This window comes from Rhincodon typus, chromosome 19 (assembly GCF_021869965.1).
Source record: "Rhincodon typus isolate 14 chromosome 19, sRhiTyp1.1, whole genome shotgun sequence".
Classification (NCBI taxonomy): Eukaryota; Metazoa; Chordata; class Chondrichthyes; order Orectolobiformes; family Rhincodontidae; genus Rhincodon; species Rhincodon typus.
Window position 1 is genome coordinate 50352517 of NC_063350.1, and position 11457 is coordinate 50363973.

The following is an 11457-nucleotide window of genomic DNA, read 5'->3' on the forward strand; positions in this document are numbered from 1 at the left end:
ATGGCTGTGACTGGATCATACCCATGGATGTGCAGGTCACATTCAAGGAAGTGGTTAGTCGGGACTCCTTCTCAGTCCCACAAAGAATCCTCCGGTCACCCCTGCCTCTGGCTCACAAAGATCACGGAGACACGTCATTCCCAAAGCTGTTCACATCGGCTGTTTCTGTAGGCCCCTCGCTGCGACCTTGTCTCATTCCAGCCTGATGATCTGGTCTGGGAGGCACGGTAGATGGATTCAGATGAGACTCAATCTTCATCTCAGCCAGGGTCCCACTCAGCCACTCATGTTGAAAATCTGCACGCAGGTACATCTGATTCCAGCAGGATTGAATCTAGCTGACTTCTCCACATTTATTCCAACAGCCTCTCAGCCGACCACATTCACAGATCGGTGGGGTAAGGAAAGGAAAGCAAAAACATGCATTGGCACCTCAGGTGTTGCAATGTTTCACAATCGATGAAGTGTGTTTTGAAATGTCACTATTGTAAGGTGGGAAGCATGACAACCAATTTGCCCACAGCAAGCTCATGGACAAATCATTGAGTTTTTGTGGTGCTGGTTGTGGGATAGACTGGGAATGCCTTCACTGCTTTTCTTCAGAATGCTTCAGCTGAGTGGGGAGACAGGGCCGAGCTATAATCTCACATCCAAAAGACAATATTTCAGGTGGTGCAGCACTCCCTCAGATCAGCACTGGAGCGTCAGTCTAGACTCCCCAGACTGCAATGAGAAACCATGACTGAAAGTCAAGTGTGTTCCTCACAGAGACACGCCTGACCCAACCACGATAGGAACTGATAGCTAAAGATACCTTAGCTCCCGGCTGCACCTCTGAAACAGGACTTACGAACCAGAATGATCTAAAACTTATGAAACTGTAAAACACATTGCAAAGCTACTCAGAGAGAATACTAGAAACTTTGAGCCCAGTCAACCTTTTAACTGATGACTAACAAGAGGGCATCAGCCTGTGAGGCAAGGCTAAAGAAAACAGCAAATACCGTCACATCCATCTTCTTAATGGCTGACATAATAATCCCAGTCGATAAGCCCACGGAAACCTGCTATTTGCCTGAGGGGTGAGTACGTGAGCAAACGGGAAATTGCTCACAAAGTCTTGTCTTTTTCCAGTCCTGTATGCCGAAAGCAAGGCTCCTCAGAGTGACATTTTCTGGAGAATGTAAATCAAGTTGTCCATGCTGTCATCTCCTGCTTATCCTGTCCATTCCATTGTAGAGTGGCCATATGTAACAATGCTAAATGGAACTGGGAACAACTTGGTGAATGTGGCCTTGTTAAGATATGATGTCTAATATTAAACGTTACCTTAAGTAACACACATCATCGATTACCATAAGGTGCAGGCTCGCATAGGAAACACTGCCTTTAAAGGAAATGTCTGATCTCACATTGTACAAAGAACAAAGATCAAAGAAAATTACAGTACAGGAACAGGCCGTTCGGCCCTCTAAGCCTGCACCGACATGCTGCCCGTTGCAACTAAAACCCCCTACCCTTCCGGGGACCGTATCCTTCTGTTCCCATTCTACTCATGTATTTGTCAAGACACCCTTTAAAAGTCACTATCGTATCTGCTTCAACTACCTCTCCCGAGTTCCAGGCACCCACCACCCTCTGTATATCACCTTTAAATCTTGCCCCTCGCACATTAAACCCATGGCTCCTAGTAACTGACTCTTCCACCCTAGGAAAAGGCTTCTGACTGTCCACTCTGCCCATGCCCTTCATAATCTTGTAGACCTCTATCAGGTCGCCCCTCAACCTCCGTCATTCCAGTGAGAACAACCCAAGTTTCTCCAACCACTCCTCATAGCTAATGACCACCATATCAGGCAACATCATAGTAAATATTTTCTGTTCTCTCTCCAAAGCTACCACATCCTTCTGGTAGTGTGGGGGCCAGAACTGAACACAATATTCCAAATGCGACCTAACTAAGGTTCTATAAAGCTGCAAATTTGCCTGCCAATTTTTAAATTCAATGCCCCAGTCAATGAAGGCAAGCATGCCGTATGCCTTGTTGACTACCTTTTCCACCTGCATTGCCACTTTCAGTGACATGTGTACCTGTACACCCAGATCCCTCTGCCTAACAGTACTCTTAAGGGTTCTGCCATTTACTGTATATTTTCCATCTGGATTAGACCTTTCGAAATGTATTACCTCATATTTTTCTAGATTAAACTCTATATGCCATCTCTCTGCCCAAGTCACCAACCGATCAATATACAGCTGTATTCTCTAATGGTCCTCATCGCTATCTGCAATTCCACCAACATTTGTGTCATCTGCAAACTTACTAATCAAACTAGTTACATTTTCCTCCAAATCATTTATATATATTATAAACAGTAAAGGTCCCAACACTGATCCCTGAGGAACGCCACTAGTCACAGTCCTCCATTCAGAAATGCACCCTTCCACTGTTACTCTCTGTCTTCTATGACTGAGCCAGTTTTTTATCCATCTTGCAAGCTCACCTCTGACCCCGTGCGACTTTACCTTCTGTATCAGCCTGCCATGAGGGACCTTATCAAAGGCCTTATTGAAGTCCATGTAGACAACATCCACTGCCCTACCCTCATCGATCATCTTCGTCACTTCCTCAAAAACTCAATCAAGTTAGTGAGGCACGACCTCCCCTTCACCAAACCATGTTGCCTCTCGCTAATTTGTCTACCTTAATGTTTTTCAAGACCCCCAATCCTCCTCCCATTTGAGCTCAATATAATCCAAACTATCTACACATACTTCCCCAGACTCATCATCCACCAAGTCCTTCTCGATAGTGAATACTGACACAAAGTATTCATTTAATATCCATTTCCTCTGGCTCCACACATAAATTCCCTTCCCTGTCCTTGCGTGGGCCAACCCTTTCCCTGGCTACCCTCTTGCTCTTAATATATGTATAAAAAGTCTTGGGATTTTCCTTAATGCTGTTGGCCAATGACTTTTCATGACCCCTTTTAGCCCTCCTGACTCCTTGCTTAAGTTTCTGTCGACTTTCCTGTATTCCACTCTTGCTTCATGTGTTCCCAGCCTTGTAGTCTTGACAAATGCTTTCTTTTTCTTTTTGACTAGGCTTGCATTATCTCTCATTATCCAAGGTTCCCTAAACTTGACATACTTATTCTTCATCCTTACAGGAATGTGCCAGTCCTGAGTTCCTATCAGCTTACACTTGAAAGTATAATTGTATTTCAGCTTTCTGGAATAAGTCTGTGAAAGCTCAAATTTTTCCTTTTCTTTTTGTTTGGTGGTTTTGTGTGCTGCCACAATTCTAAGAAATAACAATGATACTTTCTTTGAGCAAACACAGAATGAAGTGACCTCTGAAGACATGACAACAACTGCCTCATACCTGACACAGGTAAATTGGTGAAGTGGCCAGGTGGCATTCAAATGAGTGAGCAGGGCTATCATGATTCTACCATAAGCTCATGGATAACCTCACGATGCTGCACTTCTCTAGCTTCCACCTCAAACATATTAAAACAACCATTCCCTACAGACAAGCCCTGTGCATACACAGAATCTGTACAGATGAGGAGGAATGAGACAGACACCTGAAGGTGTTGAAGGACGTCCTCATAAGAACAGAATGTGATGCTCAACTCATTGATCACCAGTTCTGACGTACCACAGCGAAAAACCGTTTTGACCTTGTCAGAAGGCAGACATGGGATACGACCAATAGGGTACCCTTCTTCATCCAGTTCTTCCGGAGAGCAAAGAAACTACATCATGTTCACAACCTTCAGCACATTATCGATGACGATGAGCACGTCGCCAAGATCTTCCCCGCACCTTCACTTCTCACCTCCAAACAACCACCAAACCTTAAACAGACCATTGTTCGCAGCAAACTACCCTGCCTTCAGGACAACATCAACCACAACACCACACAACCCTGCCATAGCAACCTGTGCAAGACATTCCAGACCATCGATATGGACACTACCATCACACGTGGGAACACCACCCACCACGTACACGGCAGATACTCATGTGACTCAGCCAACATTGTCTATCTCATACGCTGCAGGCGAGGATGCCCCGAGGCACGGAATATTGGTGAAACCATGCAGACGCTATGACAACAGAAGAATGGACACCACGCAATAATTGCCAAACAAGGATGTTCCCACCCAGTGGGGGAGTACTTCAGCGGTCAAGGACATTCAGTCTCAGATCTTCGGGTAAACGTCCTCCAAGGTGGACTTTGGGATACATAATAACACAGAGTCGCCGAGCAGAAGCTGATCGCCACATTCGGTACCCATAAGGACGGCATCTACTGGAATCTTGGGCACATGTCACACTACAGGTGACTCACCACACGACACACACACACACACACACACACGAATCTATGGGGTGAATTTGTATTTGCAGATACATTCTATTTTGTTCAAAAAGCACACGATTTATAGACAGGCTGCCAATGTGGCGTTTTATAAATTCCTACTTTAGAAATAAAACCAGTCTGACTCCAAACCAAAACACAGACTTTAAACAAAGTCTCACAACTGACACGCATTGTCTGACCTAAAATGTCACCTCTTCTTTACAGTGATAAAACGTTTAGTTCTCTCAGGGCAATGACTTGAAAAAAAATTCAGGGATTTACATATACATATTAATCAAAGAAAACCTTCTAACTGATTAAAGATTTAACAGCATCTTAGGTTTGTTTAACACATCCTCATCAGTGGCGTGACCCTTTGATCTTTTGCTTATAAATTCTGTGTATGATACCACCTCTCTCACTAACACCTGAAGAAGGAGCAAGGCTCTGAACGTGTGTGTTTTCAAATAAACCTGTTGGACTATAATTTGGTGTCGTGTGATTTCTGATCTAATTTTTAGATTATGCTCTCTAGTCCTAAATTCCCCAAACAGGGCAAATGTTTCTCTGTTGACCACACCCCATTAAAATCTTACAAACTTTAATCAACTCACCCATTAACCTTTCAATTTTCGAGTAAATACTGACATTTTTTCAGATAACAGCTCTTTCCATGGTATCTGGTGCTCACCAGAACCTGCTGAGATACCTAATGTTGAGTCACTGACAAAAGAAAATCCTTCTTCTTGGTATAATTCTAAGCTGGAATCTTATAGGGGTCTGGTCACTGTGGGCTATGGCAAGATTTATGACAGAATTGGACAAGAAGTTCAGTGAGGACCACTTCAAAGTCGGGAGCACTTTCCTCCATCTTCTATGGTTTTGACGATTGGTGGGGTGGGTTTCTTGATAGGCAACAACGAGTGGTCAATTAAAAGGATGATACCTGGATGTTCACAGCATCCCTGCCTTGCCTTGCCGTCTTGCATGTTGCTGCCTCATCCATATATTCCAGGCTTCACAGTACTGCTGCCTTGCTTTGTCATTTAGCACAGCCACAAAGGTGGGAAACTTGTCATGGTTGTCAACAGCCGAAACAAGGGAGACTGAGGAACCAGTAACTGGTTAACCTACTGAGAAATTTGTTAACATCTGCAGCAATCACAGGGCATTTTTATAGTGGGGCTTCAACTCTATTAGAATGCTCTATATTTTCAGGCACCACGTCAGCCTATATGTTATCTGTGTTGGTCATGTTCACCAAAACCATCTGAGATATTCTGGGTCAATTCCCTGCCAACAGTCCCCTGACTTGCTAGTATAGAGTCATAGAGTCATAGGCTTATACAGAACGGAAACAGGCCCTTCAGTCTAAACCATCCATGTCAACCAGATATCCCAAATTAATCTAACCCCATTTACCAACATTTGGCCCATATCCCTCTAAACCCTTCATACTCATATACCCATCCTGATGCCTTTTAAATGTTGTAATTGTCCTCACCTCCACCACTTCCTCTGGCAGCTCGTTCCATACACACACCACCTTCTGCGTGAAAACATTGCCTCTCAGATCCCTTTTAAATCTTTCCCCTCTCACCTTAAACCTATGCCCTCTAGTTTTGGACTCCCCTACCCTGGGGAAAAAGACCTTGGCTATTCACCGTATCGGTGCCCCTCATGATTTTATAAACTGCTATAAGTTTACCCATCAGCCTCCAACGCTCGAGGGAAAATAGCCCCAATCTATCCAGCCTCTCCCTATAGCTCAAACCATCCCCCAGCCCTGGCAACATCCTTGTAAATCTTGTCTGAACTCTTTTAAGTTTCACAACATCTTTCCTGCAACATAACATCCCAACTCCTGTACTCAATGCGCTGACCAATAAAGGCAAGTGTGTCAAGTGACTTCTTCACTAATCAGTATACCTGTGATTCTACTTTCAGTCCTGTGTAAGACCTCCAATTATACTGAACAGTAAGTACTGAAACTGCTACTGAAACATTCTGACACATCTTCAAGCCAACTGAACAAGCCGAACACTGGGTCAGCTCCTGCCAGGAACTGTCTTTTATATGCTCAGGAGCGGAGCTTGTCTCATTATGTCTGTTAACCCTTTCAGGTCTTAATAACTTATCCAACAGAAAGCTGAAGCAAAGTGCTCCAGATTGAACGACTGAGGCATAGCATCATGGTGGCTCAGTGGTTAGCTCTAATACCTCACACTTGCAGGGGCACAGGTTCAATTCCAACCTTAAGCAACTGTCTGTGCAGAGTTTGCACATTCTCCCTATGTCTGCATGGGTTTCTTCCCAGAGTCCAACGATGTGTAGGTTAGGTGGATTGGCTATGGGAAATGCAAGGTCACAGGGAAGTAGGTCTGTGTGGGATGCTGTTTGGAGGGTTAGTGTGGACATGATGGACTGAATGGCCTGCTTCCACACTGTAGGGATTCTCTGATTTCTCAAAAAGCCTAATCTGGTTGCAGTCTGCCATTTGCTGCATAACTGAATTCCACAAAGAGTAAACAGATGAGAAGATAGGACAGCAGAGACTCAACGGAAATTTCTTTCAGTTATTCCTGATTGAATTTTGCAAAACAATTGGACAAGAATGCTAATCAATGAGGATCAGCAAGTTGTCTTTTCCTGTCTACCTGATCTCACCTGCACACTGTCATCCAAGCTACTGCTACCTTTTATCAAAGCAGTGAGTAAAAATGGCTTCACTCATCTGCACAATCCCAACAGATTTAAATTTCAAGCATTTGAGTGTTCAGAGCTACAAGATGCATCAGTACACTCAGAGTGTTCTAACTTTCAGCTGGATGCCAGAGGATAAAATTTAGTGTGTATAATAAGCTCTACACCTATTAATTAAGTCAGGCAGATGACAGTTTACAGGTATATGGTTACAGTAGATCTTAGCATTTCAGGAAAATTATGGGTTTCCTTAGTTTCCAGTACTATTTAACAGCTGGCAGACTCAAAAACACAAAACCTTCTCAGATTCATTTTTCCCGAAGTTAATCAAAATCCTTGTGGGGATCAATTTATTTCCTTGCTTTTGTTGCAGCTCCTGGATTTTTCTCAATGTCACAGAACGATGAGTCATGATATCAAATAAGTCCTATGTCTTGAATAAAAGCAAAACCCTGCAGCTGCTGGAAATCTGAATCAAACAGAGCGAATGCTAGAGAAACTCAGCAGGTCTGGCAGTATCTATGGAGAGAGAAAAAGAGTTAATGTTTCGAGTCCAGTATGACTGTTCTCCAGAGCTGAACAAGAGTTGATCAATACTAGTTTCTGGTACTTTGAGGAATTACAAGCAAAAAAATTAGAGGTCACAGTGTCCATTTGACTGCCTCTAAAACAGGAACAAGAAGTTCAAGTCTGTGGACCAAAATCACAAACGTTAAGACACCATCCCTACTCATAGCCAGCCACTGCATTTTAATTCATAGAAGTTTCAATTTACAAATTAAAATATTACTAGTGTGGACCTACTCTAGAACTTGATCTATATTTATTATGTTGCATCAAGGTAAAGTTGCCAAGCTCATACAAGACCATAGGGCTGCTCTCTCATAGTGAAAAATGATGGGTCATGCTTTAACCAGAGAGTCACCAAGCCTCAGGAGAGAGGAGGAGTTGACAAGGAGAATCCTATATGGTAACTTCAGCACATTTTTGGCCTTACTCTGCATAACAAACTAGCTGTCTAGCCAACTGAGCTAACCAACTTACATGTAGCTTATGTATAGAAGAGTCCATATTTAAACTTAGGGCTCCATTAGAATCAGAATTAGCCTTTATTGTCATATATACTCAATGAGTACAGTAAAAAGCTTATACATTGCCACTTACAGCACCATCTTAGGTACAGAGGTACCAAGGTACAGCTTCATTAGTTACAAGAACTTAGACAATAGAGAAGTAAAAAGTCCAGTGTTTCAGAAATAAAAGTTGAGCGCAACAGACCATGCTGGTATCTAGCTTCCAGCCTGCGCCAGGCCCTGGCTCTAGACCATGCTGGGCTTCATCTTGAGGGCTATGAGGCTGGGAAATCACTTCAGACTGCCACGCCAGGGGGCCGCCACAATAGGCCAGTAAGTTGCCATGCCACATCACATCACAAAGTCGCTGTGAGAGGCCACTGCGCCAGGCCAGGAGGACGCCAGGCTGGGAGGCCGCCGTGGGAAGCCACCGTGCCAGGACGGGAGTTGCCAGGGGCCAGGAGTCATCGCTGGAGGCCGAGGATATAGAAGATATGGTTAGTAAGTTTGCAGAGGACACCAAAATAGTAGACAGTGAAGAGTGTTTTCTGAGATTACAAAGGGATATTGATCAAATGGGTTAATGGGCTGAAAAATTGGCAGATGGAGTTCAATCTGGATAAATGCAAGGTATTGCATTTTGATACAACAAACAAGGGTAGGGATTATGCAGTTAATGGTAGGGCCTTGGGTAGTGTTGTAGAACAGAGGGACCTGGGGTGCAGGTCCATAATTCTTTGAAGTTTGTGTCACATATGGACAGGATGGTTAAAAAGGCATTTGACACACTTGCCTTCGTTGCTCAGTCCTTTGAGAATAGGAATTGGGAAGTCATGTTGAGGTCATACAGGACATTGGTGAGGCTTCCTCTGGAATATTGTGTTCAGTTCTGGTCACCCTGTTATAGGAAGGATATTATTAATCTGGAGAGGATTCAGAAGTTATTTAGCAGGATGTTTCCAGGTATGGAAGGTTTGAGTTATAAAGAAGGGCTGGATAGGCTGGGACATTTTTAGCTGGAAAGTAGGAGGTTGAGAGGCAACCTGATAGAAGTTTATAAAATACTGTGGGGTATAGATAGAGTTAGTGGTAGTTGTCACTTTCCTAGGATGGGAGATTTCAAGACTCGGGGGCAAATTTATAAAGTGAAAGGAGAGAGATTTTAAAAAGACATAAGAGGCAACTTTTTTTACACAGAGGATGGTTTGTGTGTAGAATGAACTTCCTGAGAAAGTGGTGGATGCAGGTACAATTACAACTTTTAAAAGACATTTGGATAGGTACACGAATAGGAAAGGTTTGGAGGGACATGGCCCAGGAGCAGGCAGGTGGGACTAGTTTAGTTTGGGATTATGTTCGGCATGGACTGGATGGACCGAAGGGTCTGTTTCCATACCGTATTACTCTGTGACCCGATGAATCGTCAGAGGCTGGTAGTCACTGCAGGCTGGGAGTTGTCACTGGAGGCCTTTGGAGAAGAAGAAGAAAGTGGACTAATAGGGAAATTAAGAGAAGAAAAGAAGAAGAACAGGTGGAGTGAACGAGCTCCAGGTTAGAACATCCTAGTCTGCTGCCATCTTGGATCAATGTGCTATGTGTATACAATGTTGTGACTCTGTTTGGTAGTTAGTCAACTCGAGGTTGGCAGGCTGTGCACACAGAAATCAGTTGTGCCGAAATGTTTGCTTCATAACTTATAACGTATTTTACTGTTTCAAAGTAACTAACCCACAGAGTTAATTGATCACTGACAAGTGACTTGTTGTTAAATGACTTCATCAAGATGACAATTTAAAATTTTTTCATCAAATTACATTCAGAATGCTTCCCGTTCAATAGTTTTTACACGATAATTAGTGATGTGAGAAAGAACTGCCAAGTTTTCGATTAAATTAATTGTTTCAAATAAAAGCAGAATTTGAAACTAAAACAGAAAATGCTGAAGATTCTCAGCTAGACAGGTTGTATACGTATGGAGAGAAACAGAGTTAATAGGCTAAATTTTCCAGGCCCATTTTTGACAGATTTGGAGGTGTATTGATGGGAAAATAGTGGGGGGAGCCACAAGAAAAAGTCTCCCCAAACCATTTCCATCTGGACCATTGCCCAGCAGCAGGCTGGGATTGTCTGCTCATTGTGTGGAGGCCAGAAACATTTAATGTTATTGTGAACCCAGCTGGGGACATTGGGAGGGCTGATCAATAGTTTGTTAGTGATATCTGTACTCCAGCCACATGTGCAAGCTACCAGCCTAATGGCCCTCCAATCCAATGACAAGACTGTGGGCAGGAAAGCCCATACATGTAACTCGATTGATCCACACAAAGGGGCTCCCGCCCCTGTTATCGAATAGACATTCCAACTTTTCCACTCATCATCATTTATTTAATTGTATGGCTCTGCGATGTGGTGCTCTTGAGCTATCTGACTTATCTCAGCAGTGCTCACTTCTGTTGGTGGGTACAGTCGAGGCTTTAGAGCAGCCAGCCTTTGTAAAGGGTTAGCAGCATCGAGAGTCCAGTCTCTATCCTTAAGCAAGCTCAGAACAATGTGACACAACTTTAATATCAGAGACAGACCATTCAATAGAGAAATCAGGAAATGCTTCCTTCAACAAATGGTGGAAGAATTATACAACCCTTTGTTGCATTACCTCTTATACAAACCATTACATCATCCACTGGCAGTGTAGTTCTCAGAGTGGCAGTGTAGTTCTCAGAGTGGCAGTGTAGTTCTCAGAGTGGCAGTGTAGTTCTCAGAGTGGCAGAGTAGTTCTTGACAATAGCATGAGTTTGGAGCTGCATGTTTGTCATAAAATCTGTCAATGAAAGGTGTAATGTTTGTAAAGGTGTAATGTTTGTAAAGGTGTAATGTGTGTAAAGGTGTAATGTGTGTAAAAGTGTAACGTGTGTAAAGGTATAATGTGTGTAAAGGTGTAATGTTTGTAAAGGTGTAACATGTGTAAAGGTGTAATGTGTGTAAATGTCCAACGTTTGTAAAGGTGTAACGTGTGTAAAGGTGTAACGTGAGTAAAGGTGCAATGTTTGTAAAGGTGTAACGTATGTAAAGGTATAATGTGTGTAAAGGTGTAACGTGTGTAAAGGTGCAATGTTTGTAAAGGTGTAATGTATGTAAAGGTGCAACGTGTGTAAAGGTGTAATGTTTGTAAAGGTGTAATGTGTGTAAAGGTTTAATGTGTGTAAAAGTGTAATGTGTGTAAAGGTTTAATGTGTGTAAAGGTGTAATGTGTGTAAATGTCCAATGTTTGTAAAGGTGTAACGTGTGTAAAGGTGTAACGTGTGTAAA